An 18,676-nucleotide genomic window follows, 5' to 3' on the forward strand; every position below is an offset into this window, starting at 1 on the left:
GTGATTCTCTGCATTTGTACTGTCTTCTTTACAAAGTCATATGGTACCTCTAAACCACCCATGTTAATATGAATTAGAATAGTTTGGTCCATCTTTTTAAAATACAAAATTTACTTATTTTTAATACCCTGTTATCAGTTAAGCTTCTGAAAACATTTTCATTTTCTGTGTTTACCATTACTTCTGTTACTTTCTCTGATTTCACTTTTGTTTTTGCTGGAATCAAGGGCAAGTCTGCTTTTATGGAGCCTGCAGCTAATTCACTTTGGGGACCTTATTTTTAATAAAATGCAAAATTAGGAAAGGAACCATGTGTTTTCGTTTAGAATAGGAAAAGAAGACCCAGTAATCACTCAAGCCTTGGAAATTCAGTCCTTTCCTTCTGAAATCTCTCTAGGCAGTTTTCCAGAAATACCTCATTGATGTGGAACACTGCAATTTCCAATAGGTCCCAGCGTTATTGGGTAGGGGACCTGTGCACAGGAGGACACGGATGCTTACATTTCATTTGTTTACGCGTAATCCCCCTCTGACTGATATCCATCCTTTATTTGGCTCGTTCTTGATCAGTACTTTAGGGATTAGTAGAGTTCTATGTCCTTCAACACTCTGAAGATAATATTTAATAGTCTTCTGGTAATCTGTTGCTAATGAGAAATCTGCTCCCGGTCTATTTGTCATCTTCTGTAGATGATTGTTTCCTTCTGGCGGCACTTAAGTATCTGTCTTTATCCTGATGTATTATGATTTCCCTGTGATGGTTCTACAGGTTGCTTTATTTTTTTGGTTTCCTGTTTGGTCCTTAGTGTTATGAATTCCCACATAACCTCCTACAGTTCTAGAAACTTCTTACCCATTATCTCTTCTGATGTTTTTCTCTTTACCTTCCTCACTTTTGTATCCTTGTGTAACTCCTAATGGATGAGTGTTGGATCTTTTCCATCTCCCCTCCATGTCCTTTATTTATTGATTTATTATTTTTTAAAACAATTTTATTTATTTATTTGACAGACAGAGATCACAAGTAGGCAGAGAGAGGGGAGGAAGCAGGCTCCCTGCTGAGCAGAGAGCCTGATGCTGGGCTCGATCCCAGGACCCCGAGACCATGACCTGAGCTGAAGGCAGAGGTTTTAACCCATTGAACCATCCAGGTGCCCCTTCCATGTCCTTTAAATGCTCTGTCACATTCCGATTGCCTTACTTTTCTGGTATGTATTCTGAGACTCTGAAATTTATTCATCCTTTCTTGGATTGTGATAAATTTACAGATTATTCAATCTGTTTTTTTATTTCAAAATTTTATTTCCAAATTTCCAGGTTTTTTTTTTTTTAAAAAAATGTGTACTTGGTGTTGTTTATGTCTCTTAAATTTCTTATGCTTCATCTTATGGACTTACTCTTTCTCTTATCTTTTTGATTTAAAAACTATCCTTATTTTCAAGTCATTTTACATTATATTTTCTTTTCAGGTGAAGACTTCCTCCCAATTTTATTTTATTTGCTTTCCTTCTTATCATTATTATTTAAGAATGTATTTTGGTGTTTTTGTCTGTATTCTTATGTGGGAGGTTTAGTTACAATCTGTATTAGATTCTTTGCTGTTGTCACAAATTACCACAAATTTAGTGGCTTAAAACAAGATAGATTTATTATCTTACAGTTTTATAGTCAGAAGTCTGACATGTGTTTCCTAGGCTAAAGTCAAGGTGTCTGCAGGGTTGGGTTCCTTTTGGATGCTATATGGAAGAATTGGATTCCTTGCTTTTCCAGCCTGTAGAGGCTGCCTGTGTCCTTGGCTTGTGGCCCCTTTGTGTCTTCAAAGTCAACAGTGGCCTCATCAGACTTCATTATATAGCATCGGTCTGACACTGACTCTTCTGCCTCCTGCTTCTATTTTTAAGGACTGTAGTGATTACACTGGGTCCACTGGATAATCTAGGATACTTTCTGTATTTTGAGGTTTTCTGATTACCGATTTAATTCTGTGTGAAGCCTCATTCCCCTTTGCCAGCTCATGTAACATGTTCATAGTTCCAAGGATTAGCACCTGGATGCTTTCAGAGGACCATTGTTCTGCCTACTATGTTGCTGCCTGGCAAACCCCCACCATTGTTGCTGTCTGGCTAGTAATTTGCATTGCCTCCAGCCCCTCTTCTGGGTCATGCAGTCTGTAACTCCCAGATGCATTTACACACCTCTAGATCTGGAGGCTGGCAGCTTGGAGCCTCGGGCTTCTTAACCAAGTGATGTTTCTATTCCTGGAGGCTGTGTTGGACAACTCAAAAGGTGCACCACTTACATGTAAGCTGTACAGCTTATTATTTTTTGGTAGAGACGTTTGTGTAGGTGGGAGGGTTAGGATGGTTGATTTGTGCTGAGAGCTGACTTCTTTCCTTTAACACGGGAATTTCTTTTTAATTTGCTCTTCTCATATTTATCTCTTGTTGCTTTGTGTTTGTTACAGAGGCGTGGCCTCAAAGCATGAAATCATAGTGTGATCTTGGCTGACAATCTGTCCAAAGTTACCTTCTATAAAGTACATTTGTTCAGGTAGGAATGGGAGTGAAGTTAGGTTATTTCCTACTTTTCCAGTAGGATGGACTCATGAATGTGCCATATTTGCCATAACCTCGCTGCCTAGAGTAGCCACTTTTCGTGTTTGGGAAGTAAACAGATTTTCAAACGCATTGCTTCTCCTTTCAAAATCTTGCTTAAGAGAAACAATTTTGTGGAGAATATGGAGTTCAGCGATCCTTCTAGACCCTCTTAAGATCAACACATTGATTATGTCGGACTCCAGGGAGCTGAATGCTGGCAGTACATGCACTGGCATTCACCCTTCCTAGAAGTTGCTGTTACTGAATTATAGACAGTCCTGTCACTGTTGCCTTATACTCCAGGAGGAAAAAAAAAATGTCATTCATTTATTGTGGAGAAGTTTCTCTTGATCGCAGCGTCTGGAATTTTCATGGTGTTGAGCTCTGACTTCATGTTATGGGGTTGACAGATTCTCTCCTCACACGAAACATACATTTTAGTTGACAGCAGGGAGATAGACAATGAGCAAATGGCCAAGGAAATTAACAAGATAATTTTACTTAAAAATGTTGTGAGGAAAATAAAACTTATGTGATTGTGTGTGTGTGTGTGCACATTTACTTTGAGTTTTTAGTAAAGTTCTCCATAAGAAGGTGATATTTGAAGTGAGCCTTGCAGAAAGGTGTGAGTCATGCTAAAGGATAAAGACTGAGTGTTCTAGGCTTGAAGAGTAAAGGTCTTGAAGCAGGAGTGAGCTTGGTGTCTATTGAAGAAGGGAACAAATATGCTGGAGAATGGTGGACCAGGGGGAGAGTCACAGGAGAAGAGTTCAGAGAGGTAGTCCACATCCAGATGAACAAAACTCATGGGGAAGGGCTTGCAGTTACTTAAAAGTACAGTAGTAAGTGGTGGATCATTATATACAATGGAGAGGCAAGATTTGATTTGTGTTCTTAAATGATTCTGTTGTCTGCTATGTGGAGAATAAATTGTGGGGAGACCAGATAGGAGGCCCTTTGAGTGATCTTAAAGAGAGAAGGTGGGACAACACGGATGGAGAAGAATGAGCATATTTTGAGGAAATAGTTTGGCAGTAAAACCTACAGAATTTACTAATGGAAAATGTGGACTGTGAGGGAAAAGGAAAAATCAAGGATGACTCGTTGCTTTGGCTGAGCAGGCTAACTAGCAAACCCAAACAATGTGCTTCTGCAGAGAACCGGGTTTTGCTTTACCTCATAGCTGTTGTGATGCCTGTATCTGAAAGCTAAGAATGCAGTTAGTTGTTTCCAGCAATTTCTTCCAGCAGGGTTTCATTACTGAAATTTATATATTAATCTCCCTATTATCTCCCTAATACTTTCCTATGTTTATGTTCTATCTTTCTCACTTCTAAATTATTTTTCCTCATTGTATTATTCACATCTCTGTAAGCTGGTTGAAATCAAGGTAGAATACAAATAAACTAAAAAAAAAAATCATATAGCATCCTGAGTTGTCAGTGAAGTACTGTCCACATATATAACCTTCAAAATGATCACCATTTATTTGGCTTATCATACACACACTTGATGATATAAAAAAAGTTAAAAATTTAATCAATTGTAAGTTTTTGTGTGTCAGTCATTTTGGTTTCTCCATAATCTAGTCTTGTCTGATTTTATTGTTGTTCTGTCACTCATTAGCCAATTTTGAATAGTCAAAGAAAATTCATGAATAGGAAGACATTCTTAGGTTGATGAATGGTTGATCTGGTATTTCCACAAAGATATCCAAGATTGCAGAGTATGTACAGCAGTAGATTCTAAATTTCTGGAAGTCAAAAGCAGGACCGACTCAATTTTTTTCCATCCTCTTCATTTCATGCTAAGTGAAGAAGAGATGGTAGTGTTGCTTTTAATGATGATGTTGAAGAAACTTCCAGATAGTTCAGGAGGCATCTAAAGAACAGTAGTTTCACTTCACTGAAACTGTTTCAGAGAACCCAATTGTTAAAGATTTTATTTACTTATTTGGCAGAGAGAGAGAGAGAGAGAGAGATCACAAGTAGGCAGAGAGGCAGGCAGAGAGAGAGGGGGAAGGAGACTTCCTGCTGAGTAGAGAGCCTGATGGATGCAGGGCTGATCCCAGGACCCTGAGATCATGACCTGAGCTGAAGGCAAAGGCTTAACCTGCTGAGCCACCCAGGTACCCCTGACATAACATCTTTTGATTGATACTGAAATAACAAGAATCAACTTGGTGTGAGTGTCTCATTGTTTTATTATTGTTCTTAAAGGATTAGTACCCCTTGAATTATGAACTTTCTTACACATCTCTATCAAATCCCTTTACTGACAAAAGAGCTGACAAAATATTCATCATTCACTTATAATTGAAGGCAGAGTGATGCTCCCTATTAATATTCTTGTCCACAACTCTTTTTGTCTCATATTTACTAATTTTTTTTAAAGATTTTATTTATTTATTTGACAGACAGAGATCACAAGTAGGCAGAGAGGCAGGCAGAGAGAGGGAGAAGCAGGCTCCCCGCTGAGCAGAGAGCCCGATGTGGGGCTCGATCCCAGGACCCTGAGATCATGACCTGAGCTGAAGGCAGAGGCTTTAACCCACTGAGCCACCCAGGCGCCCCTCATATTTACTAATTTTTTAAAAGTGTTGTCTCCTATGTTACTTCCTTGCTAGAACACAGTAACCGAAACTTCTTTGTTATACCTCGGCAGAGATCACATGAAGAAAGCCGCAGACATAATTATTTCTGTTTTAGTCCAAAAAACTATTTTATCAAGGGTCACGCAATAATACTGGCATTTTTCAATATTGAAACATGGCTTTTACTATTCTGGTTGTTCTCTTTTTTATATCTAATTTTTAAACCATAGTATTTATTTAGAGCGAGTGAGTTCATACCTAAAGAAAAATCTCAAATTCAGCCAAGATGGAGAACATAAAATTCAGCAAGACTGAAGTGGCAGATGTCACATTTGCATCTCCTTTAATGTTTATGTATTTTCCTACGGGCATTTTTGGGTACTGTATAAATAAACTGTTTAGATGTTAATGTTGGGAGGAGGAGGGGTAAGAAGGTGGGACATTAAGTAGCCATGAAATTCTAGGCTTCTTAGGTGAGTTCGTTATAATTCCACATTACTGTACTATATTAATACTTTTTGTCACTCTCTTGTTACCTTTTAAAAATCAACCTGTTGGGTATGTTTAATTCCAAAGAGACCTTTAAGAAAGGAGCTTATGTAAATATTGGTTTTTCTTTTCATAAATTTAAAGGAGGATATAAAATGCCCTTGGAAGCTACCACAGATTGGGAAATTAGCTGCCACTACTAAGTATTACAGGAGTGCACGTGGATGGCATGAGATGGGGGGTGGGTGTGGTGTGTGGTTGTTTCTGAGGTCAGTAGAGTCAACAGAATTCGCTATAGAAATAGGAATTTGCCTTCTTTTTCCTGTTTCACTTTTGATCTTTATCTTTTTATTCAAGAACTATTTATTGAATTCCAGTTATGTGGCAGGCACTCTGCTAGGTGCTAGAGTAGAGTGAACAGGACCCCATCTCTGCCTTTTTAAAGTGTATAGCCATCTTTCACCTCTTCATTGTTTTTCCTAGCTTTGGAATACCAGAGGGTGGGAAGAGAGAAAGTTATCATGAATTAGAGGCAACGGAGAAAAGTGGAGATTTAGGAACTTCCTTAAAAATCCTGAAATCCCAATTTAGACATCAACTATCTCTTGTAGCTGGTCAGGCCATGCTTTTCAGGTTGTTGGTGGTCATCACTAAGATCCTAGGCAGAGTCTTAAATAAATCAAGCTTTTACCTGGCCTGCCCTACATCCTTTTTCTTGCTTACTCTGGACCCAATGACCCCTGCTACCATCTAGCTTTCTGTTTAGCTTATTGTTTCCCCCAAGTACTTGAAGCTGAGATATCACCAGTGAGTTAAACTTTTCCAGAAGATAAAGTCTTTTTTAAAAAGATTTTAAAAATTTTTTTATGAGAGAGATCAAGAGAGAGGGAGAGAGCCTGAGCAGGGGGTAGGGGCAGAGGCAGAGGGAGAAGCAGACTCCCCGCTGAGCAGGGAGCGGGATGTGGGACTCGATCCCAGGACTCTGGGATCGTAACCTGAGTGGAAGGCAGACGCTTAACAGACTGAGCCACCCAGGCACCCCCCAGGAGATAAAATCTTTAAATGTCATATATCATGGCCGTATTATTAATCAAGACATGTGCCTTTACCAATACAAGTGTATATAAAGGGATCATACAATCTAAGAATCTTAAATTATTTTGTTATTTATTTAACAAAGACTTTATTCAGCACTTACTCTGTGCCAGCCTCCATTCTAAGCTCATTTCATCCTATAGCAGCCTTCCAGGGTGGATCATTATTATTAACTCTATTTTATTGATAAGGAAACTGAAGCACCGTGGGGTTAAATAGACTGGCTCACATTCCGGTGACGTGGGATTCAGACCTGGGATTCAGACTCAGGCCTCCTGGCTCCAAATCTGTGCTCTTAACATTAACTACATGAGATCCTGTGCAGGCCGTCCAGATGTCAGTGGCCCAGTAGAAATCCCAAGGAAAGGCCTGGGCCAAAACCCGATCAGAACTCACGTCTGTGGATGGCGGTTGAAGTTGTGACAGTAGATAAAGTCCCTTCAGGAAGTACAGATGGAATGATGAGATTAGCTTCTCAAGGTTAGGGCCCTGGGATCCAGCAACATTTGACTCCTGAAAAGAACCATCAGAGGGGCGCCTGGGTGGCTCAGTGGGTTAAAGCCTCTGCCTTCGGCTCAGGTCATGATCCCAGCGTCCTGGGATTGAGCCCCGCGCCAGGCTCTCTGCTCTGCAGAGAGAGAGCCTGCTTCCTCCTCTCTCTGCCTGCCTCCCTTCCTGCTTGTGATCTCTCTCTCTGTCAAATAAGTAAATAAAATCTTTAAAAAAAAAAAAAAAAAGAACGATCAGAAATATAGACAGAGCGAAAAGATTCGGAATGATGATACCTTGGAAACCGAAGGAAGACTACAAGAGTTTAACTTTGTCACGTGCGTCGCATTGAAAGAATGCAAACTGGAAAAAGCCACTGTATCTGGCAAATAAGAGGTTGTTGCTGCCCTTTGGTACAGTTGGGTGTTTAGGGTGAAGAAGATAGAATGAGCTCCCACAAATACACATTTTAAGGCAACTGCATGCATAGACTTTTTAATTTAAGCACAGTTAGTTATTACTCATTTTGGAAACAGAAGATTTCAATCTTTTTTTTTTCCCTATAAACTTATTCTTTTGACCACAACTCAGCTTGGTTTCATATATTTTACCTTGTAGGCACTTACATATTTCTTCAATAAAAGAATATCAAAAATTTATAAGCCCCGGGAAAACAATAATTTAAATTTCCTTAGGTGGTACATGGCCATCAGAATTAGCCACTAATCCCTAAGCAGGATTATCTTCAGGAAGATTTATCATACTAAAAATACCAGCTGTGAATCATAATCCAAAACAGCCATAATTATATGATGACTTTATGCATTTATAATTGAATGCATGCTAAAGTGAGAGATTTGAATATTTCCCTTCAGTGCAATATTTGAGCCAAGTAATGGCAACAATATTAATTTATGATATTTTCTGATGTAACTAAAACTTGATTTATGTGCTTTATTGTGCTTTACTGCCATAAAGTCTTATACATCTTTGTTATGTGTTATTCTTAAAGAATATGTCCTAAAATGCGGGAGCAGTCATACATTCTTGGGAAAAAAAAGTTTCAGATAAAAGCATATTGCAGGGGATGTCTGGGTGATGCAGTTGGTTAAGTGGCTACTTCTTGGTTTTGGCTCAGGTCATGATCTCAGGATCCTGATATTGAGCCCCACCTTGGGCTCTGCACTCAGTGCAGAGTCTGCTTGAGTTTCTTTCTCCCTCTCCTCTGCCCTTCCCCACTGAGCTTGCATGCAGGCACTCGCTCTTGCTCTCTCTCACTGAAATTAAAAAAAAAAAAAAAGTATTTCAGGATATATAATCAGATGTTAAATACATTTGTTGAACTCTTTGCTATAATTGTTTGGTTCGATATTTTATTAAACTTGGGGGAGAAAAATCTCCTAAACTCTTGGATTGCTTTAGTAATTATGAAAACTAAGGTTATTTGAATTATTTTCGATGTTACTATTATTAATACTCTGGTATACTGATGTTTCCCAACTTGTAAAATGTTGGTCACTGTGGTAACTCCCAAAACTATGGAAGTAATTTAGTTATTTGATAGAAATATCAAATCCTTTATATGTAAATCATTTTAGGAAATTTAGTTTAAAATTCTCATACATGGAAATAACATCTAGTATGGCCATGCCTTCAACAAGATGGGCCTGGTCATAAAGGAAAGTGCTGATGTGCTGCTGATATGTCGCATGGTAGCCAATAACCTATGTGGAGAAATGGAAAAATCCCCTTTAGGTAAAATTTGCACATGATTAAGGAGGGGTGAGCAGAGATGTTGGTATTACTTCCTTACTTCCAAATTTTTGTGAACTTTTGATTATTAGTGTAGCAATTATTAATTTTTGTGTTGCCCTTATTTTATCATTACTATGTTAATACTTTATTATATAGGCCAATTCATAAATAGGGAATACAAAGAGGAGAGCCCACTGATCTAAATTTACATGAATTTCCTTAAATTGGGTTATCCACACTTGATGCTAAATATAATGTTATACTATGTGGGTAACACCTACTTACTAATGAGTGTTATCAAGAATAGCATCTTAACGTGTCTTCCTTAAAGTGCCATGAGTGCAATATTTATGTTAATCATAAAGGTTAATAGATTTACTTATGTTTATAGAAGTATATTCTGGTTTTATTAAAATAGCTGTTTTGAAATTTTTTTATGATTCTCCTAGTGGAACAATTTATTACATGTTTTCATTCCAGTTATAATTTGAGTAATTTACTCTTAAATAAGTTCTGAAACTTCAGATTTGAGCTTTTATAAGTTTTCTGAAATTAAAATGAAGCATGTGTTCTGAATTAATGGTTGGAACAGATGTAGCGCCTCATATATAAAAACATAATGACAAAAGATAGGAGATCAAGGTTATCTTCATGTTACTAACTCAGACTGTCCTATTCTGTGTCTTGTGGTTATCAGAGTTTGGAACAGAAGTTGGATTCAAAAAGAAATGATGCCTGTTTCCCAAATATTTTAAGTCAGAGATGAAAAAGAAAAAAAAATTACCTGAATTTCCAAGGTTTAAAATATATTTCTATTACCTTCTTTTTTATATTAGATCCAAGAGTAAACCTGAATTTTAGTTAATGAGTTATCATGCCCAAGTTTGACCTTAGCTATTACTTATGCTGAGAAGCTTCCCAATATCTTGTTCCCCAGATTTCTTAATTTGTTCTCTTTATTCTCTTTTAATAGCTTGATCTATGAGAATGATCTCCTTTGATTTTAAACTGTGTTCCATTTCCACTTATTTTGGGTAAAAAATTGGTTCTATAGAAGCATCAAAAATAGTACCCTTCTCCATACATACTCAACTTAAAAACCATTATACCCTTTTACTGTTCATTAAATTTCCTTTGTATTTCTGCAGCAGAAAGCAGTTGTGTGCCCAAGGTTCTCACATTACCGATCAAACCCTAACTCCGCTTCACCTCTTTCCATTTTCGTTTGATGCTGGTGCCTGAGTCATTGTGCCTGCTCAGTACACCCTATTCAGGATTATAGTTGAGTTGAGTGGGCTTGCTAAACTACCTTCGGGTCTTTGAATGTACCCTTTCACTTCAACCAGCAGATGGCTTCAGCACGTTGGGAAAAGGGTAATTTTCACTCCCTTTCCTTTCTCCCTCCCTTTTAGTGGTAGTGGTTTATGAGGGTAGAACCCTCAAGAAGTAAACCAGGTGGGGCTGTACATTCTCTCTGTTTTCTTTTGCTCTTTCAGTTTCTTTTCCCTTTATCTATTGCTCATCTTTTCATTTTTGCCACCCAGGGATTCCAAATAATTACACTTAGTTTTTATGAAGATAAGAATCTTTGGACCCTCATTCCCTTTCTTTGTTCTGTAAATTCTGTTACATTTTCTTGAACGGACACAGGCTCTGCTCTTGATTTAGAATATAGTGCTATACTCCCACTGATGATGAGAAAATATTTTGGTTTCAAATTAGGGTTCTTCATTGCAACATGTGCTAGCTGTGGTGTGGTTGATGCTTTACCTGTTTTACTAGTATTCTCTAAAGATTTATTTATTTGGGAGACAGAGTGCATGTGCATGAGTGGGGGGAGGGGCAGAGGGAGAGGAAGGGAGAGAATCTCAAGCAGACTCCCTGCTGAGGGTCAGAGTGCAGGCAAGGGGGGGTGATCCTAGGACCCTGAGATCACCACCAGAGCTGAAATCAAGAGCCGGATGTTTAACCGACTGAGCTGCCCAGGCACCCCAATGCTTTACCAGTATTTTGGCAATCTCATACTTACCTTTGGGAGAGTTTTCTGTGATGGATAGCTGTTTTCGGCACAGATATTATGTAGGGTACATCAACACATCTTTTTTATTTCTTAAAATCATTGCATTTTTAACCTGTCATCTGGAATTAGACATGTAAACTTGAACACCTCTGTATCAGTTTTCTGTATTTTCTGCAAATCATTAGTCTCTTTTTATCCCTCCCTTAGCTTATGCATGGTTAATTACCTTAAGTTTTAGCGAAGTTTACTTTCTGTCTGCTGTTGAAAAGGCCAAGAGTCTATCATGTAAATCTCAATAACATGAGAGAACCCAAAAGTAAATACTTGAATAATAATCACATGCTTTGAAGACAGCTGAATTTATTTATATTGTAAATGTTTCTTCACAGTCTAGTCTGTTACTTTCCCATGTAATAAAGGCTCTGAAATTAAAATGACCCCTTTTCACAAAATAGGGCTGTGGCATTCATTTACTACAAAGCTTGCCTCAGTTTGATATTACTCCTCCTGAAATAGAAAATGATATCCTAGTAATGCATCTGAAGTGGGCTTTAAAACCATCTAAGACACTCTTGAGAAATTAATGACTTCTGCTTTGGGCCTCAATTAGATATTGTGATGCTCCTGCACTATTCTTACTTTTCCTCTGTTTCTCCTCTGACATTGTAATATATCTTATCGGTTACATTCCAGATCTTTTAGAAACCTCCATGTCAGAAAGAGTATGTGTTTACAGCCGCCTTGAAAACCTTTAGACCTTTACAAATTTGAACACATAATTCTCAAGACGGATGCTGCACAGAAGATATGGTAGTTTAAGGTCATCTTGGCCTCTTAAATATATAAGCACCCAGCAGCTTGATGAGGAAAATCCGCTTACAACAGAACAGCGTGGTGACGACAAAATGTTAATTAAATTTTTCCTTATAAAAAATTTCATTTTCAGACTCAGTGAGCTTATCCCACTGTGTGGCTGGCTAAGAGGGAGCGGTCTGAGGGTTCTCAGCAGTTCTGACTGCTTATTATTGGTCCTTGACATTTTGCATATTTATTCTGTTGTGAAACACTGTATCACTTGAAAACATAAGTAAACAAAAACGTTTCATTTTAAGCACAAGACTCCTATACAGTGATCTTCTGTAGCATTAGAGAGAACTTTATCATCTTCATGGATGCAGTAGGAATGTAGGTGACACTGATTTTGAAACATGTTAAGGCCCATATTTATCTACCCAGGACCTCAAAAAGTATAAAGTTATCTGGTTTGCAAAATACCCTTGTACATGGGTACATTACCCTTAAAAATATGCTTTTTTGCATGATAGAAGTAAGCAGCTTTTTAATTAAGTAGCAGTATTAATGAAATGTTTTAACTGCAACATCGATAAAATTCCAGATTGCTTCTATAAGTACTGATGGCTTTATTAATCCTTTATTTTTCACTCACTGGACATTTTTTGGCTAATCATCTAATTTCTGAATGAGCAAAGTGCTATGAAGAGAAAGGAATAGGAGAATGAAGATCCTGCCCTAGAGGATACTGATGCTTATAATCTAGTTAAGTGTCTAGAGATAAATTCTGAAGTGTCAAAAAGCCAAATTTATAATGTCATATAAATACATTAAAGAACACTAAGGGATTTATTGAATCAGAATATTAAAACTAAAGGGACCTCAGCAATCTTCAAGTACAAACACTTTATTTTAGAAATGAGGAAGCTGAGGCCACCAAAAGGAAAGTGACTTACCTGGGGCTCACCAGCTGTCCTTGGTAGGGCTGGGACCAGAGTTTAATTTACAGTGTTTTCTCACTGTCATGAAGGGGCCTTGTTTTTGCAGAAGAAAGCTTCTGGGAAAATGCAAATCTTGAGCTTATAGGAAATGTCTAATTGAATTCACAGCAGTGAATTCAATCTAGCCATTTGGGTTTCTTGTTTCAGCTCTAAGGCTTTTCTAGTTTTAAAATTCCCTATTTTTTTAATTTAAATTAGTATAAAAGAGGGAATAGTATGAGTAAATAATAATGAGACATGGTAATAACAATAAGGACTTAAAAGTTATAGAACTTCCTATGAGCTGGGCTCATAGCGCTGTACATTCATTAGTTCATCTCATCTTCACAATAACTGTTTAAGATAACTGCTGCTCTCATTCCCATTTTACAGATGGGGACACTGAGGCCCAGAGAAGTAAACATGTTTCAGTATCAAACATGGAATATAAAAAATATCAGAATGGAATGTTAGAAGAAAATGTATATACAGAACGACCAGCCTAGTCAATGTCAGGTGACTCTCTTTAGGATTGGAGGTATTATGTTGGTTATTAGAGAGAGTTAAGAAGGGCTTCTTCATTGAGAAATTTTTTTTGGAATACAACAACAATAACAACAACACTTGGTATTGCCTTACTGTTATGCAACTTGGTTGCATCCAGTATTTCTGTAGCTTCCCCCTAAGTAATAGAGGGAATAATCAGTAATTTGAAAAAGTGTCCAGCCATAGCTTGTGCCCATAATTCTCAAAGATATTATTGTAAACATTTAACTACGTCAGCATGTATGTGGCTGAGGCAGGAAATACGGCTGCGTAAGCGTGAGCCCATGTGTGTTTGGCCCTTTGCACTTGCAGATACAGCCGATGTTTATTGCCATGTCCTTTGGGTCAAGGTCTCATTCTAACTAAGCAACCCTATATCTGAAAGTGTTTATAACTACTAATTCATGTTGCTCTATATTTTTGTTCAGAGTTGTGTTGTCTTCTGTTTCTTTCGCGCTCTTGGAAATTTTGTTGAGCTTTTTTACTTTAGTTTACTGAACACCAGTTGTTTATGTGGGAAGGTGTGTAACTGATTATGCCTTCTTATTCCTGTCCTTGTCTTTACATTTTAAGCATCTTTCAGAGTTCTTTGTCAAACAGAATGAGGTAGTAGTAGTAGTTTAAGTAAAAGTACCCATTTCTGTAGGCGTGGGGAAGCTGATGCCTTTTTGATACAGACCTTTATTTGATCTGCTCAAAGGATTATTGGATTCCTTAATGTTCTCTGGTTTCATTTAACATCTTATTATTGAATTGACTAATAAAATGGTTTAAAAAATAGTATAACTGTCCAGGGTGTGTAATGGAAATACAGTTTAGTTATATGTGTAGTTTTCCTCTGTGTAGTTCAATTAAGTTTAATTAACAATCTGTGTTATATTTTCATTCAACAATATTTTCTTCCCACTAAGCATTAGGTACTGTTGTAGGTGCCGAGGTGTGTGTCTGCTCCTATGGTGGTTAGCCTGTTATTCTAGGTTAGACATTGAAGTAGATAAGTTTCTCATAGGATCAGATTTAAATGTTTGCAGCTAAGGTACACAGCAGATATGTAGTGTCAAACAGCCTAAATTTATTCTAGCTGTTCTTCAGAAATTACTAGACATAAAAAAACCAAGATAATAAATTCTGTGGTACAAAGTCTGCAGTGTTGCTGTTCTATAATACACAATTTTGTCTATAGCTCTTTCCTTTCCTTCTCTCCCTCCCACCTCCCTTCTTTTCCTCCTTTATAGAACCAATAGAAAAAAATTTAAAATTAGGTATATAATTAAATGTATTTTCTATTCAAGAGAGTGAAAAACACACTGTTATTTGGGACATTTTGTGATATCTAGAGAACATACTGAATAAACTCTAAAAATCTGCAAAGTATATTTAAAATTTAGAACAATGTTTTATTAGTTAATATCAAAACAAATGAGAGCTTGCTAAGCAGTTATATAGAAATTGATATACTCATAAAATTTATGTCTATCTTCATACCACCTTTCTTGATGTGTCATATTTGGGATGATCAACTCTTCCCTCTCTGCCTCAAATTTTCCCAGTTTTAGCATGAAAACCCCTTGGCCCTGAGCTGACCAACTGGATGGTTGATCATTCTTAACTGTATCTAAGTTTGAAGATTTAGTTTTCTTAGTTTCATGAATGAAGTGATTAATGGGCAAAATACATTCAGCTAAATGGTGCATACTTATTTAACTGTATAATAAATGCATAAATATACGTTAAATGCACATTTATTTCCAGTGATAGAAAGGTGAGGGAATGGGGCACCTGGGTGGCTCAGTGGGTTAAAGCCTCTGTCTTTGGCTCAGGTCATGATCCCAGGGTCCTGGGATCGAGCCTCGCATCGGGCTCTATGCTCAGCAGGGAGCCTGCTTCCACCCTTTCTCTGCCTGCCTCTCTGCCTGCTTCTGATCTCTGTCTGTCAAATAAATAAATAAAATCTTTTAAAAAAATAAATTAAAAAATAGAAAAAAGAAAGGTGAGGGAATAAGTAGGTAGGTGGATAGATAGATAAATATATAAGAAAATGACTATGTCATCAGGATCACCTGTTAAAATCCTAACTACCTCTTAAGTCCCAACTTAGTTGTCATGTTTTTGTCATGATTTCTCTTGCAGTCTATTATTGATTTAACATAGTTAAATTGTAGTTGCTTGTATACATGTCTGTCTTTTCCACTAGACTATGAATCATTTTTTTTTGAAGATTTATTTATTTATTTAGTTGAGAAAGAAAGCGAACACAAGCAAGAGAGTGTGAGAGAGAATGAGCAGGGGGAAGGGGCAGAGGGAGAAGCAGACTCCCCGCTGGGCAGGGAGCTGGACTCCGGGCTGGATCCCAGGAGCCCAGGATCATGACCTGTGCAGAAGGCAGACACTTGACCAACTGAGTCACCCAGGTGCCCCTAGACTATGAATTGTTTGCAGAGCCTTGATACATTGCTTCACTTCAACTCTTGCATACAACTCCGGGTGGAGTGAGGACTCAATATGTGCTGCAACATTCATTCCCCTTCCCCAGTTTGGTAACTATTATTTTTGACCATCTTTATTGAGATATAATTTACCTACAATAACATTCGCCAAATTGTAAATGTATAGTTCAGTAAGTCATAACAAAATCAAGACAGAGAACATTTCAGTCCCCTCGATCCCCTTGTGCCCCTTTGCAGTTACTTTCTCCTTGCCACTCTGGCCCCTCCCAGCCACTGATAGACCTTATGTTGCTACAGTGTTGCCTTTTTCAGCATTGCATGTGAATTTCATATATCTAGCTTCTTTGACTTAACATAGTACTTTTTGAGATTTATCCATGTTTTTGCATGTGTCAGTCATTTGTTTCATTTTATTGCTGAGTAGTATTCCATTATATGAATAATACCATAATTTGTTTATCCATTAACCCATTGATGGGCATTTAGTTATTTCCATTTTGGGGCTATTATAAATAACACTACTGTGAATACTGACATATACATTTTTATTTTTATTTTTATTTTGTTTTATTACTTTTTAAATTAACATACAATATATTATTTGTTCCAAGGGTACAGGTCTGTGATTCATCAGTTTTACACAATTCACAGCACTCACCATAGCACATACCGTCCCCAATGCCCATCACCCAGCCGCCCCATTCCTCCCAGCCCCTTCCCATTCAGCAACCCTCAATTTGTTTCCTGAGACTAAAAGTCTCTTATGTTTGTCTCCCTCTCTGGTTTCATCTTCTTTTACTTTTCCCTCCCTTCCCATATGATCCTCTGTCTTATTTCTCAAATTCCTCATATCAGTGAGATCATATGATACTTGTCTTTCCCTGATTGACTTATTTCTCTTAGTATAATACCTTCTAGGTCCATCCACGTCTTTGCAAATGGCAAGATTCCATTTTTTGATGACTGCATAGTATTCCATTGTATATATATACCACATCTTCTTTATCCATCCATCTGTTGATGGATAGCTAGGTTCTTTCCATAGTTTGGCTATTGTGGACATTGCTGCTATAAATATTCAGGTGTGCATGCCCTTTCAGATCACTACATTTATATCTTTAGGTAAATACCCAGTAGTGCCATTGCTGGGTTATAGGGTAGCTTTATTTTCAACTTTTGGAGGAACCTCCATACTGTTTTCCAGAGTGGCTGCACCAGCTTGCATTCCCACCAACAATATAGGAGGGTTCCCCTTTCTCTGCATCCTTGCCAACTAATTGTTTATTTTATGGTTCACACATGTGGTGTTCTATCTAAGAAATATTTTCCTAACATAATGTGACAAAGAATTTCTCTTTTATTTTCTTCTTAAAGTTTTATAATTTTAGGTTTTATATTTAGGTCTATGATCCATTTTGAGTTAATTTACCTTGGCAACTCTGTAAAAAAATGATAATAAATAGACCATATAAATATGCATCCAATTTTAGACTATTTTGTTCCATTAACCTTTGTGTTTATCTTCATGCCACTAGCAGTATCTTTATTAAAATAACTTTATAGGGTTTTTTTTTTTAAGATTTTATTTATATGAGAGAGAGAAAGCAAGAGAAGTGGAGGGTCGGAGGGAAAAGCAGACTCCCTGCTAAACAGGGAGCCCGATGTGGGACTCAATACCAGGACTCCAGGATCATAACCTGACCCAAACACAGTCGCTTAACCAACTGAGCCACCCAGGAGCCCCTAAAATAGCTTTATAGTAAGTCATAAAATCAGGTAGTGTTAAGTTGGTCAACTTTGTCTTTTTCAAAAATACTTGGTCTATTTCAAGTCTTTTGCACATCTGTTAATATCAGGTTGTTAATTTCTACTAGGATTTTTATTCTGGCATTTTTTATTCTTTTGTATTGATCACATTTCCATCTAGGGTCATTTTTCCATCTGTTTGAAGAATTTCTTTAAACATTTCTTCTAGTGCAGACCTGGTGATGAAAAGGAAGTTACAAGAAAAAAATTAAGATCAATGTTATTCATAAACACAGGTGTAAAAATGCTTAACAGAATTTTAGAAAATCAAATCCATGAATATATAAAAAGGATAATATATTGTGACTGGGTAGGGTTTATTCCAGAAATGAAAGATTGGTTTAACATGAAACAACATAATGTAATCTACCAAATTAATAGACTAAGAAAGAGGAAACATGATCACCTCAAAAGATGCAGATAAAGCACTTGACAAAATTCATCACCTATTCATGACTTAAGAAAAGAAAAAAAAAAAAAACCTCAACAAACTGAATGGAAGGGAAATCCTGCGACCTGGCTTTCCAAGAGAACCTATGGAAAAAAAATCTATAAGGAATGTCATATTTTATGCAAAAGATTGACTACTTCCCTTTTAATATTAGGGAAAGGAGGCTGGGTGATGGACATTTGGGAAGGTATGCGCTGTGGTGAGGGCTGCGAATTGTGTCAGGCTGATGACTCTCAGACCTGTACCCCTGAAACAAATAATACATTATATGTTAATACAAAATTATATATATTAAAAAAAAGATTAGGGAAAGGATGTCCACACTCTTCTGTTCAACACTGTTCTGTTCAGCACGGCCCTGGAGGTCCTGGTCAAGGCCAAATCTTTTTTTTTTTTCCTTAAGATTTTATTTATTTATTTATTTGAGGGAGAGAGAACATGCACAAGAGTGGGAAGAAGTGAGAGAGGGACAGTTATACTCCACACTTAAGCACAGAGCCCTCTGCAGGCTCAAACCCAGAACCCTGAGATCATGACCTGAGCCAAAATAGTCGGACACTTAACTGACTAAGTCATCCAGGTGCCCCTCGTCAGGGCCAAATTGAAAAATAAATTC

The 18,676-nt window shown here is 37.4% G+C and overlaps 1 protein-coding gene across 2 annotated transcripts in view; it reads left to right on the top strand.

Annotated features, from left to right (window-relative positions):
* Window positions 1-18,676, top strand: part of IMMP2L (inner mitochondrial membrane peptidase subunit 2) — an 859,460-nt gene that overhangs the window by 488,133 nt on the left and 352,651 nt on the right. The window lies entirely within an intron of this gene.

The sequence above is a fragment of the Lontra canadensis genome, unplaced genomic scaffold (assembly GCF_010015895.1).
Source record: "Lontra canadensis isolate GAN:19392208 unplaced genomic scaffold, GSC_riverotter_1.0 scaffold2, whole genome shotgun sequence".
In the NCBI taxonomy this organism is placed as follows: Eukaryota; Metazoa; Chordata; class Mammalia; order Carnivora; family Mustelidae; genus Lontra; species Lontra canadensis.